General features: G+C 41.1%; 1 protein-coding gene across 18 annotated transcripts in view; it reads right to left on the bottom strand.

Annotated features, from left to right (window-relative positions):
- Positions 1–17,532, bottom strand: part of LOC121880141 (neuroglian-like) — a 176,277-nt gene that overhangs the window by 109,780 nt on the left and 48,965 nt on the right. The window contains exon 1 of one of the 18 annotated variants that reach the window (XM_042387215.1): positions 5,619–5,677. The exons of the other annotated variants lie outside the window; for them this stretch is intronic. The gene's annotated coding sequence lies outside the window, so the exon portion shown is untranslated. Of the gene's footprint in view, positions 1–5,618; positions 5,678–17,532 lie in introns of those variants that run through there. 18 annotated transcript variants of the gene reach the window in all.

The raw sequence follows: 17,532 nt of genomic DNA, 5'->3' as shown, positions 1-17,532 counted from the left end.
ATATACCTACATAATGACATTACATTATATAGTCACTAATTATTTTAACTATTTCATAAAAGATATCTTGGCAACCACTAGATTATGGGACTCAGGAGGTGTCGGAGGGCCGTGGCAGTGTTCAGTTATCAGCCAGTTGTCATAGGGAGTACACGAGAATATGACTGTACTAATGACTGTCCGGCCTAATACACCATTAATATGACCAGCTCAGAAGACGAAGACATTATAGACATAGAGACCAGAGTATTATTAATTGATCTTTAACTTTCCTGAAACAGACTTAGGCACTTTCTTCAGAAACGGAGAGGCTTCGATGTCAATTATTTAATGAACTTCTCTGATACCGTCACACACGCAGCATATCAACGGCTTGGTAATACAACTGGGTCAATTATTTTTAACACGTTCTATGATAAAATTATGCAACGAAATACTTGATTAAGTTTTTATAATTATGGGAAGTATCAAGAAGAGAAATCAACACAAGAATAACCACAAAAACAGGATCCTATAATAGTTAAAAATAATAATTGAAATTAGTATGAGTAAAGTAATGATAAAATCCAATATATGATCAGTAATATTGTATAGTTTAGGAGACAATAGAAGCTGAACAGAGGCCTTCTGAATGTAGTGCTTCAAGAGAGAACTAAAGATGAAGGTCTATTGATAAAAAAGGTAAATGAAGTGTTAAGACTGGCCATTACAATTATGGATGAGAGGAAATAGTGGAAAATATATTAAAAGTTAAGGAAATGGGTTGGGGGTTAGAGGAAGGCTGAGTCATTTAGATGGATGAATAAAATTATAAGTCAGGTCCTCGGAGAGTTGCAAAATCTGGGAGGACTAGAAGTGGGAGGCCATGGTGACCAACCCTTGGCTATGGTGTCCTGACTGACCAAGAGGAACACTTAAAAACTAACCATGACTCTTAAATTTATAGTGCATAAAAATAAAAAGCATTGTGGATGTTTGAAAATTTTTGGTAATATTTATAGCTGGGATCTTTGTGGGGTATTTTCTTTTATCTAAATGATCCTGGAAGTCAATTCTTAATTGATCAAAATATCTTCATTCTAAGGCCATTTTATAATTCCATTATATTCTTGTGCAAATTATCTGACGGTAAATTAGACAAGAAAAATTTTAATTTCGCGAAAGTTAATTTTCGGTGTTTCCATGTTGGAGAAACTTAAAGCTGGAGAACTGTACCCGAGTTTGACAACATTGTCACTGGCACAGTAAGTTTAACAACATTGTCACTGGCACAGTAAGTTTGACAACATTGTCACTGGCACAGTAAGTTTGACAACATTGTCACTGGCACAGTAAGTTTGACAACATTGTCACTGGCACAGTAAGTTTGACAATCTGTTGGCAAAATAATTAACACACTTCATTATAACTCTTGGAGTCATTTCAAATTTCGTTATCGCCATCATCTCGGTTTTGTATTTTCCCCAAGAATGATTTTTTTTTACAGCATCAGCGCGGTTACCTCTCACGGTCGTGTCCTGGGTTCAATCCTCGGGTCGGATATGTGAAGTTTGCTATCCAGTGTGACCTTACCAAACATCGCTGGCTTTCTCCGGGTACTCCGGTTACCTCCTGGACCCATGATTGATGAAAGACAAACTCATCAGGAACAATATTGGAGGATTAAACAAGCCAAGACTCATGTAAAAATGGTGTCTTAGTGATTCACCATTATTCCCGAGTCTTCCACCAACGAGGCACAGATCGCTGCCCATTCAATAGAAGGTTGAGGGGCTACCACTGAGCTATCAAATGCTTAGAGCGGTGGTGTTCATCCCAAAGACGTTGTGGGATGCAGATGCGGCCAGCCTTACCACCCAACATACAGGAGGCAGTATTTACTAAGCACCATTTGAGCCCATGTGCATACGTCTTCGGTTATAAACTTAACGCCATTGACTGTCTTGACCTTCATATTATTATCTCAGACCTTGACTTTGGAAGTGATTTTTTTGTTTAATTATCGTCTTTAGTCACAATGTTTCATCACTCCCAATTACCTTAATGGAACACCCTGGTCAAATATTTCAGATACAGATTTGATGCTTTTGAAACGATTATTTAATTCTTTTAACTGGCATAACTGAGTTGATAAAACGAGATGCCCTTAACAAGTAAGTTACCTGAAGTCTCTTTGTAATTGATAGTTGACTTTTATCTACTCACAAGTACTGAACCTGTTGAATATTGTTTTAGTTAACGGCGATTCATCTTTCAGTCTCACTATTTGCTAAGTTTCTTTGCTCTTAACCTCGTGTATTGTTATGTTATCAATAGTTAATCGTATCCCATCCCTGAAAGTGAGTTCCATAATGGTGCAGTGTGCATACAGCCTTGGGTACACCAGGAAGCAGCATGACCTTTACTGCACACCACCGTCTTCTCCTCCCCAGGTTATGAAGTAAGGTACACATTCACAGCGTGTGGTCAGGAGAGGCCCGGGTCTAGCACAGGGGAGCGAGTACTGAACCCGGTTGGCTTCCACATCCCAAAATGCCAATGACTACAAAAGCTGTGTTTCCTTGGAGAGAAGTAATAATAGCATTGTTACCACAGTCCACCGATGTTTCGTTTGATACATGATATAAATATTGTGATTCTTTAAGACTACAAAGTTAGTGAAGACTGATTATGGTCGATAGATGTTAATAAACTTAAATTAACCTGCATGACAGAGTTGGTATAATGAAGTGAAGATGTGATTTACTTGTAAACTGCTAGCTATCAGCCGCCGCCATAAGCGTCGGCAGTCTGCTGTTGACACGCTAAAGTTAACTTATCCTGTTAAATATTATAACGGGGAGAGAAGCTGCAATAGCCAGACAAACTTAAGAAACAAAACATTCGAGGACCAGATGATGACTTTGACTGTATTACGCTTTTAGGTTTACAGCGTCTTAGACATAATGTTGACAAAGACCTGAAGCAATATATCACACTTCAGTGTTTTAATAGTCGACAGAGTACTAGTGCCCTAACTCATATGCTGTAGGAAATTTAATACACGGCAAAATGTATCACTGTACTATAAAACCACTGCAAAATAAAGTAAAAATATATTACTATATGTATTTTTATGATCTGCAAAATAGTTTAACGCCAATCAGAAATTTCCAAAATGTTAAATATACAAACAGTAGACGTTCTAGTTACTCGCCAATTATCCCATTTTGTGTAACACGTATATATTTATCACTATTGGCGACGTCGGCGGTAGTTACATGTGAAGCGTTACGATTATGTATTGAATAACTAAGTAACAAGTGTGATGGTCAGTGTATGTTGTAGTTACATAATAAGCATGGTAGTCTGTGTTGGCAGCAGCTATATAAGCCATGGTGGTCAGTGCAGACATAAGTCACTGGGAGGTCCTCACTGTTATAATATAAATCTAGAATCTTGGCCGTGAGAGCTGCCAACAGTTGATGTAAACATTAGTGTCTAGGTCGTCGTACACGCCACATTATGCTGTGATGATGAGTCAGAGTGAACATGTGTGACGGCCTGACGGGGAATGAGGCGCTGTCACCACACACACACACTGACGACACGACAACAATCACAGTGAGCCAGAGATGACTGTATGATAACTGAAGACTGTATAATAACTGTATGATAAATGTATGATAACTGAAGACTGTATGATAACTGTATGATAAATGTATGATAACTGAAGACTGTATGATAAATGTATGATAACTGAAGACTGTACGATAACTGTATGATAAATGTATGATAACTGAAGACTGTATGATAACTGTATGATAAATGTATGATAACTGAAGACTGTATGATAACTGAAGACTGTATGATAACTGTATGATAAATGTATGATAACTGAAGACTGTATGACATAACACGCATGATAACTGATGTGTCGTTAGTTTAAGTAATGACAACCATAACCTAATCTAACCATATTGTGGCAAAACTGGTGTTAAGTGGGGGGGGGGTTGGGGGGAGGTAAGTGTACAATAAGTAAGTGTACAATAAGTAAGTGTACAATAAGTAAGTGTATACTGGTTATGTGTGACGGTTGTTACGCGTTTTTGGCTAGTGTAATTGTTGTGTGGTGGGTGTAAAGTATTTATGGCAAGTGTAAGTTGGTGTGTATAGTGAGTGTAAATGCATTAGGGAGATGGCTAGTACACGGTGGATGATTTAGGGGATGTAGCAGGCGTGGGATCGCTTGTAGACGATGATTGTAGGAATTTGGGTGAAGGATGGATGAATGTGCTAAGTGTAGAATTGGTGTAGCGGGGTGTAGGATGGATGCAGTGGGTTTACGATGTATTTAGTGAATGTAATATGGATGTATCATGTATAGGATAGATGCAGCGGATGTAATGGATGTAGTAACCAGGTATAGGGCGGATAGAGTGAGTGTAGGATGGGCTTAGCTAGTATAGGAGGGGTGTATGGGATTTAGTTTGGGTGTACCGGGTGTAAATTTAAATGAATGAGGGTGTAGGGTGGATGGAGTGAGTGAAGACAATGGGTGTAGTTAGGGCATGGTGGGTACAGTGTGGGTATAGTAGGTGTAGGATGAGTATGGTAGGTGTAAGGGATGGGTAAATGGGTGTAGGGTGGATGTGGTAGGTTTATTGTGGGTCTTGTGGGGTAAAGGGTGTGTATGGCGTGTTTAGGTTTAAGTATGGCAGGTGTGTGGTGGGTGTGTGGTGGGTGTGGTAGGTGTGGTAGGTGTGTGGTGGGTGTGTGGTGGGTGTGGTAGGTGTGTGGTGGGTGTGGTGGGTGTGGTAGGTGTGTGTGGGTGTGTGGTGGGTGTGGTAGGTGTGTGGTAGGTGTGTGGTGGGTGTGGTAGGTGTGTGGTGGGTGTGGTAGGTGTGTGGTGGGTGTGGTAGGTGTGTGGTGGGTGTGTGGTGAGTGTACGTATGACAGGTGCACGGTGGATGTGGAGAGTGTAGGGGTGCCACATGACACTGACAGGTGACAGTGGGAGCCCCGCTCTGCACACCTGGCTGGCCACCGTCATCACTCTTAATCTCTTTCATAAAGGTTGTGGAGGTGTTGTAGTTTGTGTGGGCGAGGTGACCAGGATGGTGGTCGCTGGGTAGCTACTACTGTTGTCGCCAAGTCTGTCGTGCCGAGCTATACAAGGTGTGTTGGGGCTCACCACCACCACTTGCTGGGCAACCCTCCCCCAGGCTGCCTGAACTACTGCCAACCTCCGCCGTCTCGCCTCGCATATAATATGGAAGTTGATAGCTAGTAACACGTTCACATACACCCGTATTTTAAATGCGGCTTTACTTTCTACTTTTCGTGAAGTCTTTCTTTTCGACAATATGTAATAATTTCATTATAATACGTCATATCCACTTCATTGTTAATTGCATACACTTTAAAACTGAAATAGCATTATATATTTAATTGCAGATAAATCTTGTAGTACCTGCAAAATCTTTTAATGTCACTGGCACAAATTTCACCACTTATTACTCCTAAAATGTTTTTTTTTAAATTATCAAAATATATTGGTATAATATTTCCTGGAGTGTCCAGAGAGAAACGGGTTAAGTGAGCACACTGGGAGGTGAGGGTGAGGTTGTCAGGCTCACCTAGAGGGTAGAAGATGCGACCCCGTCACGAGCCCACACTACCACACACAACACCAGCCCACCGACTGAGGGTGTAGAGAGAGAGCGCGGCACCGCGCACCTGTGGGGGCATGAGGTGCCCTTCCTGAGACTGGAGTACCTATCGCCTCTCTCACTTCACCTCATCATTCCTTTACCTGTGGCCTCACCATAATGTCAATACAGAACTCTCGTGGTGACATGAAAAATGACTTAGTAAACATCATCTGTGATTGAGTATTAACAATAATAGTGAGGAGCGGGCAGCAGGGGGCAAGATGGGCAGCCTGCTGGAGCGCAGCCTCAAGATAGCCCTCCCCACTACCACTTTACGCGCCAACAATGCTGCTACTTCTGGATAATTTTAGCCGGTTTAAGACTATTCTAGAGCGATTGGTTAAGCTAATCTATTACTGGTGAGGCGTCTTTCAGCAATTAACTCCTGATCTATGCGTATGATAGTTAGTCACAGGTGTCAACGTGAGATACTTCAATATTTATACTAACAACAAGTAGTAGACACGTCCTTCAAAGTTAAAAATCACATAAAATATATCCACAGTAAGTGTTGTAATAAATTGGGTATCCTTCTTGATGAACTATACCCATATATCCAGAACTAAATACGGTTATCTATTTCTTATTGAGAGTAAACTAGTCAAGGTGAGACGCACACAAACAGTAAATCAGAGGTAATGAGAAGACAGACAGTATGTTATCGTGGAACGGACGGGACCAAATGAGTTCCGGATAACTGATGCTGTACTTGTGTGATTCATGGAGGTTTCCTTTGGTTGTATTGAGATACCTAATTCTTCCTCCTACTAATAATTAATATACACAGGTATTATGAACTTTAAACACGTGATATAAAACCAACAGATAAACTAAACGTGCAATAATAAGTACTAAGCCATTGTATTGTATGTGTTATTAGAATGTAATTTTGGGAAAGACTTAAAAAAAATTATGTTCTCATTTGTACTTTGTGTATCTGCTTCAGTAAAGAAGATCCTATGTGATGCAGATGACTTGTGCATTATCTTGGGTAGTCAAAGTCTAAGCAACTCTTCACTACTCTCGGCAGATAACAGTCTTTCGCCATTCTTATTGTAGCTGTTACCATTGACACCGTCGTCAGCTATCGTAAAGGGATTTAAGAGCTCTTTAGATCCCGTTGCTGTGGAATTATCAAGAAAAATGTGCCATTTAACTCAGTTGTGGATTGTAAACAACGGCGTGTCTACTATCAACCACATCTCCGGGCGGTGGAGCGGCGGTTAACGGAACTAAAACGCTAATGGATAGGGTAGGTTAGGTTAGGTTCAAGCGGTTACCCATGTCAGGAGGGGCAAACTGTAAAGGTTATACAGTATATACCTAACCCGTGCGAATCCAGGTAATTTTGCTACTCTATACAGGTATATATCAGGATTATTACCTATTAGCAATACATTTTATGAGTTTCTCTTTTTTATTTAACTACTGACAGGTCATACACGATCATGAACATCAACATAATATATGTAAATGAATAGCTTCACACAAAACCTAACCTAACTTCGTTTAGGTATTTGGTTATCTTATGATGGTAAACGACATCTTAAATTAAACAGAACCAATTTTACTATATTCTACAAAGTTATCTGTGCCGTAGTTATATGTGAGACAAATGAGGCACTCTAGCAGTGTCCTTGCCAGAAACACTTATGCTTTATCAACTCTCAAAGAACACTAAATTGCCGTTGATTCTCGCACTAAACTGGGTTCTGATTATGAAGTGGTCCAACTAAACCTGTATAGGGTTACTGAACTGGTCTAACTTAATTGGGTTACTGTATGTATAAGCAGAGGAGCCAGCGAGGTCTTTAACACGTCTTACTTTACACCAACCTGCGAATAATAATGTACCTAAATTTATAGTTGGCGAAGTTGGGGCTTTAAGTTAATGGATCCATGGACTAAATAGACCACAACAGATTTAACACTGATTATAAACACAGTAAATCACATGTGCTCTACAGTCTCCTTCACTAGTGCGTTTACAGGGGCTCGTCAGGTTTTGTGCAGTGTGGCAGCGCTGTGTTTGTTTACATTTGACAGAAAGAAACTCGCAATAATAAACATACTTCGGAATCAAAGTAAAACATTAATAAAACAAATATCTCAATGTAATGATTTGTGGAATGTTTATATGACGAGCCCCTGTAAACGTACTAGTGAAGGGGACTGTGTTAAATATTATTTGTTTTAGTTGGATCTAATTAAAATATAATCATATACACATACAGAATTAATCAGATTAAAAGCAATCCCAAAGAATAAATGTCCGTGACCTAAAAAATTTATTATATCCGTATTCTCTCCTACGGTCTTATGGAAAGTCATCCAATGAAAAGAACGACTTTTTTCCCTCTAGAATTGGAATTAAAAATCATCAGTTTAATATAAAAATGTGAGGAAACTGATTATGTACTGCACTGTAATGTACTGTATCTTACCTATACCACTAAACGCGAGTCATGGGGAGTCTATTGTTTAATCATCGGCCAGTGTTCAGAAGCAGTTAGTTCCCCATTTCAATAATTAGTATTTACAGATGAGACCCAAGTGTTAGTACAGGGACATGGAACGAGAAACAGAAACACTCAAATTATCATGTAATAATTTTACTTGAACTCGTATAATAATTAGTATACAAGGAAAACTGCAGAGTCCAAGCTTGTATACACACAGTTGAATGGACGTGTTGCCCCTGCCTTAGTCTAACCCATGTGGGACTCGCTCTAACACTTGCTGGCTCGGGTAGTGTTAATTGACGATGCCAGCGTTGATTGGCGTTGACTTGACACACTTTGAAGTTCATTTAGCACCGGGTCAATGCTCGTTCCCCCCTGCGTGTTGGACTCTCACATTAGCTGGCACTGATGTCGTTCCTTGACGTTAGTCCTCCTGACGTCACCTTAGTTAAATTCGTTGACTGTCCGCCTCTGCTACACTGACATCGTCCACTGCTACACTGACCTCTCCCTCTGCTACACTGAGTGCATCCCATACCCTAAATGTAGGATGGGTATGGGATGCACAATAAACTAGCCGCTATCTGCTGGTCAGGTTATTGAATAGTACAAAGTGTTTTAACTGTATACTGTGTTAAAAACTGTATATAACTGCCTGGTGCAAAATACGGATACAATCTTAAGTTGTCAGCTATGTTGCTTAGGCCTATAACTAACTTTAGTCTGCTACTGTCATCTTGTGGCCTGTTGATCTTTTTATTCCCTCTGTACACATATGCTACTTGATATAAACTGGATGGACTAGTACATGGTTGCACTTGTCTGTTTGCTTCGAATTCATCTGTAATTTTTGTTTCGACTAAAACTTTTTGGATTTTTTATAAATTGTCCAAGATCACATTCAACAGTTTCTTTATTAGCAGCAAGTTAAGGCATCCACCCTGTTGTGATCTGTCAGGGTATATGAGAAGAAATCCACCACAACCTGATCCTGAGACTCTCTTCAACAAGGTGTGAATAGTTGTGTCTTGCTTCAGAGACAAGTGTGTATGGCATTCTGAGGTTAGGTTAGGTAGGTTAGGTTAGGGTGGAATCAAATGCATTTCTTCTTATTGACTCTCCTCCTTTAGTTGATAATCTCTCTTCCCTTTCTCTTCTTCGCAATGTTGCTTCACTCTCTTTTACAGGTGCTTAATTTAACGGCAAGGCAGTGGGTTTGAAACACGAAACACTCGTCTTGCCCGCGGTGCCCATCGTTTCTCTGTGGCTGTCGGTCACACTAGAATAACCCGTTGTAGTACATCCTTTCCTCACAGCCAAACTGTGGAACGCTCTGACTTCTGTGTTTTTACTCTTATCTCCCCTCCCCCAGGCGCCGTTGTGAGTCGATGACCCGTGGCTATTCCCCATAAAAAAACAAAAACAAAAAACAAACATAATGTTACGGTATCAGTAGCGAACAATGATTGGTCAAGATGAGTTAACTGATGTGGCTTCACACTATTAGAAAGTGCAAAGAAAAAAATTAGCCCCCTGCTTTAAAAAGACACTATGGCTGAGGAACTCTCGCAAATGAGAAAACTTTAAGAACTAGAAAACAAAATTTAGTTACAAATTATAGGACATAACCATATAGTTTAACTTTAGTCAGATGAGAAACAAGAACAGATGAAACTTAAAAACATTATTTTTCTTCTTACCGCGAAACTAAAAAAAAAGTTCTGAAAGTTGTAAACATCAGGGAATTGATAGTTAGGTTGGTTTAATATCTAATGGGTATAAACTCTACATAACTCAGACACGCGTCTACACATCTGATTACTCTGACGAAGACGTAGTTTCGGTTAACTTAAAAAGAAAAGGAAAATAGCCATTATATTATCCTTTATGGGTAACGTATATCTAAAAATTGGAATATTAAGAACAACGGTGAAACTGTGGAAAAGAATATGTATTGGTTAACGGTATGCGAGAGGAAGCCTTCTAGCAACACTGAATTTACAAACTACAACTATAAAATAATAAGTTTATCATGAATTTAAGGATAACTTAAAGATTTGTTCCCCCAGTTAATTGTACCTAAAGATCAACCATCCTGACGCTAACCTAACCTAACCTAACCTAACCGAAGTCTAAGTGGTTAATTTTCAGATACCATGAAAAGAAACGGTGTATGAGGTGAGTAAAAAAACTAAAGTTATTTTTACCAAAGCCATTGATCACTATAGTGTCCACATTACAGCTTCCTATTGAAAAATTGACTGAGGTATCGCCTCAATATATATGGTCAGCCTTCTCTCTCTCTCTCTTCTAACCCTTCTATACACCATCTAGTGACATTCAGTATATATTTCCTCACATCTACCTCAACTAATTCAAAATCCATACAATCCTAATTCCCCAATCACTAAAAAAAAAAATATTGGCCATTAATTCAATAACCTCAGGGGCATCAGTCCTACACATAACATACAGACACCATAGTCACAATCTCTCACTGACTCACACCATAGTCACAATCTCTCACTGACTCACACCATAGTCACTATCTCTCACTGACTCACACCATAGTCACTATCTCTCACTGACTCACACCATAGTCACTGTCTCTCACTGACTCACACCATAGTCACTGTCTCTCACTGACTCACACCATAGTCACTGTCTCTCACTGACTGACTCACACCATAGTCACTGTCTCTCACTGACTCACACCATAGTCACTGTCTCTCACTGACTCACACCATAGTCACTATCTCTCACTGACTCACACCATAGTCACTGTCTCTCACTGACTCACACCAGTCACTATATCTCACTGACTCAAGCAACATCCGCATCTTACATAACTCGCAAATGCAGTAATTCACGTCCACTCCATGGTTCTCGGATAACTCACAAATTCTGTCAAACTAGAGGAGAATCTCTCTTCTTCCTTAACATAGAGGCAGCGCATGAAATTGAGGCTCATGATAAGTAGAATGAACAACAAAACTGTGACTGTGGGAGCTCAGGGTAGATTGAAAATAAGGGAGGGATTTGGCGACCTGACAAGTGCCTACAATGTGGCAGACTTAATCCTAGCAAAGACCACGTTTCCATACGGTTACGTGTGTATGTATATATAAATATACACTGTATATACATACAAGAGACTCATCGGTTGATCACTTGAAACTTTAAGCCGACAGCGTTACATTTAGCGGAGTATCACGTACTAACAACTGACACACGTGTGCTCGCGTCCTGAACTTGGTTCCCGTTCTCTGTTTATCCAATTACTGTACTTCCTTTAACTCTCTCTCTCTCTCTCTTTCTCTCTCTGTGTAATTCTGTGTATTTTGCGTTCCTTATAATTCTTTTTTGCTTATTTCTCATACACATACAGGGTATATGTGTATTTGTGTGTGTGTGTGTGTGTGTGTGTGTGTGTGTGTGTGTGTGTGTGTGTGTGTGTGTGTGTTTGTGTGTGTGTGTACAAGACCTCAATGCATAATTCCATAAGATGCCAGGCTACCTATCCTACCCTAACCTAACGTAACCTAACCTAACCTAACCTAGCAATCTAACAGTGGCCTGGCAGTTAATGTCAGGGGAAAATTTTACAAAAGTCATCACACACACACACACACACACACACACACACACACACACACACACACACACACACACACACACACACACACACACACCACATTTAGCAGCTGTCTTTCATGCAGTTGTACAGGCAGTAAACACAATGTTCTGCCATGTTTCTCAATCCATCAACAACTTCTCCCCTCCCCTAGATCACGGGACACTACTGTATAGTTTCCTCTCATGACGCACACTGCTGCCTCCTGGCGTCTCCTGCTTGATCTTCTCCCTCCTACCGTCTCAGCTTGGTCTTCTCCTCTCCCCTCCTACCATCTCCAGCAGTCTTCTCCTCTCCCCTACCGTCTCAGCTTGGTCTTCTCCTCTCCCCCCTACCGTCTCCAGCTTGATCTTCTCCTCCCCTACCGTCTCAGCTTGGTCTTCTCCTCTCCCCCTACCGTCTCAGCAGTCTTCTCCTCTCCCCTACCATTCAGCTTGATCTTCTCCTCTCCCCTACCATCTCCAGCTTAGGGTCTTCTCCTCTCCCCTCCCTACCGTCTCAGAAGCTTCATCTTCTCCTCTCCCCCTACCGTCTCAGCTTGGTCTCCTCTCCTCTACCATCTCCAGCTTGGTCTTCTCCTCTCCCTCCTACCGTCTCAGCATGATCTTCTCCTCTCCCCCCGTCTCCAGCTTGGTCTTCTCCCTCTCCCCTACCATCTCCAGCTTGGTGCTTCTCCTCTCCCCTACCATCTCCAGCTTGGTCTTCTCTCCCCTCCTACCGTCTCTCAAGCTTGGTCTTCTCTCCCCAAATACCAGCTTGGTCTTCTCTCCCTCCTACCATCTCCAGCTTGGTCTTCTCCTCTCCCCCCTACCGTCTCCAGCTTGGTCTTCTCCTCTCCCCCCTACCGTCTCCAGCTTGGTCTTCTCCTCTCCCCCCTACCGTCTCCTCTCCCTCCTACCATCCACCTCAGTTCTCCACTCTTGCCAACTTTTCACTTCCCATTCTCTTCATCTCCGTTCCAGGTCACCTCCACATCTCCACCTTAGTTCTATATTCATTATTTTCTACGTTGCGTCACTTGTCATTTGTCCCTTCCTCTTCTTCACCTTCTATCACACGGATCTGTCTCTTCATACATTTCGTAATCTATTTAGTCATCGTTCTCCTTACCCCACTCTGGTATCCTCAGCCTCCTTAGTATTTTTAATATACATAACAGTTTTAAGGTATTTATACTGTATAATATTGACTTAGGTATAAATGTTATGTATTTCTTGATATTCGTGAATAATGTTGAATTTTTCTATCTCGTGATTTATACATTTATGTCATCATCTGTGTGGTTATATGTGTGTGTGTGTGTATTTATTCGTGTCTGTTTATGAACTTGTGTGTGTGTGTGTGTGTGTGTGTGTGTGTGTGTGTGTGTGTGTGTGTGTGTGTGTGTGTGTGTGTGTGTGTGTACTTAGAAGCGCGTGTCTCCCCGCATTATACCTGTAACAGGTTCCTGAATTTCTGGTCTGTTACCCATGCGTGATGTGCACCCTGTCAGTGGCGCTTTCATTTGGATTCCTCACATTATCTTGTTATCATTATTCCAGTTACCTCTAGTGAAATGGAGATGAAATAAATAATACAGGGTGTCCACAAATGATTACCCTGAAAACAGTATGCTCTCGTGTTTTAATCAGGGTAATCATTTATGGACACCCTGTAGTTTTAGTTACTATCAATCGTAGTGTGGTAATGATCTAATACCCGAGAGAACCAGAGGGTGAAAGAGATAAGAAGTGTACATTTATTTCGTCACAACATACGAGGGCGTGGCTGTTGTGTTGGTGTGTGTCCATTTGTTGCTGCGGATTCATTTGTGCATACGAGGAGAAGCACTCAGCGCCACGCTCTTTTTAATCTCACACGATCTCTTTGTGAGGTCTAAATGAGAAATAAGCGTTGGCTGAATTTCAAGAATATTGGAGAAAATAAGAAACACTGATCATCATGAATTTAACGTCTAACTTAATATTTCTCATACTGTATAGAGAACTTTTCGTGTGCTGTATCAAAGACTTAGTTAATTGATTTTTAAATATTTCGTATTTAAGATCATGTGTTTGTCCCTTCAGTTTTATATTTGACTAAAGTTTGAAGTAAATCTGATGAAGTGTTTCTTATTTAGCGAACTGCCTCCTCTGATATCGAGGCTTCGTCAACCGTAAGTGGCGCTCTTGTTGTTCTGTAAGCAGTGTTTTACCCTTAAATTCATCTTGCATCAGTCCTGCCAACTAGTAACATGCATTTCTTGTAGGCAACGCGATAGCTAGTGTAAGAAACAACACGAACTGGAAAAAAAAAATAATTTGATTATGCTTGCACCCACACACACACACCCACCCACACACCCCACCCACCCCACACCACCCACCACACACCCACCCACACACCCACCCACAAACCCCACCCACACACACCCACACACACACACCCACCACCCACCACCCACACCCACCCACCCACCCACCCACACACACCACACACCCACCCCCACCCACCCACCCACCCACCCACACACCCACACACACACACCCACACACACCCCCACACCCACCCACCCACACACACACCCACACCTTACTGAAACATGGAAGGCTCTTATGCAGAATATTTTCCACGGCTAATTTACTCCATAATCGTCGTCAATTAAGAGTCAATCAATCAATCAATCAATCAAAGTCTGAGGGTTGCCGACCACAGTTACCTCCATCTATCTCTGAGGCCTTAACTTTTAATTTAATTCTCCCATTCCATTCCTTCACCTGGTTCTCATACCGTTAATTTAACGCATTAGTATTTCTATCTTTCTCCCCTCATCCTTAATTACATAAAGATGCCATAATGAACGGAAAACAATTAAAGAAGTATTAAGAATAACCAACATAATTAAGAAATAATTGACCACGCACCATCAACCAGCCCACGGGGACACCTGGGCGAGCATTCATACTCACTCTAGCACACTGTAGAATTCCCTGCCTCCAAATGTGTTTTCCCTGTGTTATAACCTCAATCGTTTCAAGTTATCCCCCTTTAGATATAATCGGTCTTTGGTAACGGGGGATGACTCAGTGAATAGATTTGACAATGATGTCCATCTGATCTTTCCCTGTTTTGTTTTTCTGACCTAAATAATATATAACTTTCACATTAACTTGTACTCATTCATCGTTAAGTGCAAATTCTCACAAAAAACTACGAATATTATATAATGTTAGAGATAGGACGCTGGTTTGTTTAAGGACCGCTCTTACCCTAAATCAACCGAGGTCAATATTTACTAACACTGTGGCTTCTTGTTACCAGCACAGATTATTTTACAACACTAATATCATCACCATTAATGTATATTTTTTTTACCAGCACAGATTATTTTACAACACTAATATCATCACCATTAATGTATATTTTTTTTCCAAGACACCAAGAAGATTATTGTGTTTATTGTGTGTTCAACATCAACATTCTGGTAATAAAACATTGCAGTTATAATTGTCTTACACTGGGTGCACTCTGAGGTTCCTGAAGTACTTGATAATAAAACAAATATTATTTTTTAACATCAACGAAATATCTCCTTTACTTATAGTAGTTAAACATTTGATCGTATTCTTCATCAACACCACAAGTCTTACAGCTTCACCCAACTAGTGTTTCCAAAATCTGTAGCACAGTCTTTATTTTCCTTTCGTTCTTTACCTTCATTCTACCATTATCGTTGTATATTTCTTCTGAATACGCTGCCCGTCTTTTCCCTTCACTTTTATGTCTCTAAAACCGGACATTATTTTCTACACACACACACACACACACACACGCACACACACACACACACACACACACACACACACACACACACACACACACCTATTATTTTAGGCATACAATAATGCTTTTAAATCTTGTCGTTCTTTCCTCAACCTAAAAACCTCCCCCTCTTCACCCACCCTTTCTGTGTTTTTCCCCAATCCATTGTCTCGTGTCCTCTGAACCTTGTCGGAATTGTTCCTCCCCGAGACCAGCGCACCATGAACACGTAATCCCCCCCATCCCGCCTACCCCAGTACCCCACTCTGCCTGAAAAATTTTACTATCGCAGCCGTCACACTGTCCTTACCTCACGTAAACACACAGTATATAGGGCCTATGTTCAGTCAGTAGAGCGTTCGTTCTCGTAAGCAAATGATCACAGGCACGAGACACGACAGGAGATGCTGATTAGATCCCCCTCCTGGTGTACTGGCTTTAAACACTTACCAATCAATGAGAACACTTTGGGTTGTCACTTAGTATCATATCAGTATCTATCCGACCACCCTACACCCCAGCAGGATAAAGGTTTATATGCATTAAAAAAATATATACGATACAGTATGTTCAATATCACCCTCCACAGTCCCTTGTCCTGACCGCTCCCCCTCACCATTGATCGACTCCAGACTACTCAACTTCTTTTCTTCATCTGGAAATTGATTTTTATCTGGCTCCTTTGTTATACCATGAGGTCCTGCCCTGGTCCTTTCTTGTACTATAACGCACCCACTACCCGGACAATACCTTTGCTCTTATAATAACTGCTCTTACTTTAGTGGTGTGGTATCTTGTCTTTCCTGTCTCTACACATTATGGTTCTCCGCCGAACTTCCATTTTCTGCTTATTTTTGTGTTCAGTTACCACGTTTCATATCCATAACTTAACTGGCATCTTACTTTATCCACATAATTTTCTTTTTTTAAACAATCGGGGACACTGATCTTGAATATATGCCATGACATAGTTTTTCTAAAAGCACTGAACCCTATGGTGACGTCTTTTGATTTCGCCTCAATGGTTTTCATGAGCTGTACTAAATAAGTGTATTTCATGAATTCTTACACTTCTTACTTTAGGGTGAGAACAGAGAGAGTTATTTTTCGCCCGTAATATATTTCCCGTTGTGGCCACACCCTTATCCACCAAACATTTTTCTCACTTCTCAACCCAAAGCTAACTCAAGCTGCATTCTGTGACTTACTGTATTCTGTTTAACTTGATCTAGGTATCTATAGAGATGCTTCCAATACATCCTGGAATTTAATACATTACCATATAACATCTTGCCACACGTGCTACAGTATATTATATTAGTCGCCAAGAAAAAAGGTTGATTTTTTTCAAAATAATTATATGAAAAAAATACCGGTAATAGCTGCAATCTATATAAAGTTGTTAACACTACGAGAAGCTGTGAGAACATATTGATTATCTATGAATCATATTCTTGGTTTTATTATTTTTACTATTATCTTTTCCCTTTACTCGGTACACAATGAGGCAGTATAGCCGCCTCACCCACCTTCACTTCCCTGACTGCAGTGTTAAGTATCCATTCATAGCTGGGTGGAGTAGGGTTGTCCAGGGCGCGAACAAACGACCTTGACAGAGGAGATGAAAGCTGTATCCACTCAGCCAGCGCCCCGTGAGTTTTAATAAAAGTGGAAAATTTCGTCTCTTAACTAATCTATAGTATATAGCGTGTACCATAAAAATGTCCCTGCCTCCCTCCCTCTCACAGTGTCTCAGGGAGCAGGCAGGGAGGCAGGCAGGGAGCAGGCAGGGAGGCAGGCAGGAGGCAGGCAGGGAGCAGGCAGGAGGGAGGCAGGGAGGCAGGCAGGGAGCAGGCAGGGGAAGGAGGCAGGGAGGCAGGCAGGAGCAGGCAGGGAGGGAGGCAGGGAGCAGGCAGGGAGGGAGGCAGGGAGCAGGCAGGGA

The sequence above is a fragment of the Homarus americanus genome, unplaced genomic scaffold (genome assembly GCF_018991925.1).
Source record: "Homarus americanus isolate GMGI-L3 unplaced genomic scaffold, GMGI_Hamer_2.0 scaffold30108, whole genome shotgun sequence".
NCBI lineage: Eukaryota > Metazoa > Arthropoda > Malacostraca > Decapoda > Nephropidae > Homarus > Homarus americanus.
The sequence above is the reverse complement of the archived record's forward strand: the minus strand, read 5'-3'. Positions and strand labels throughout refer to the sequence as shown.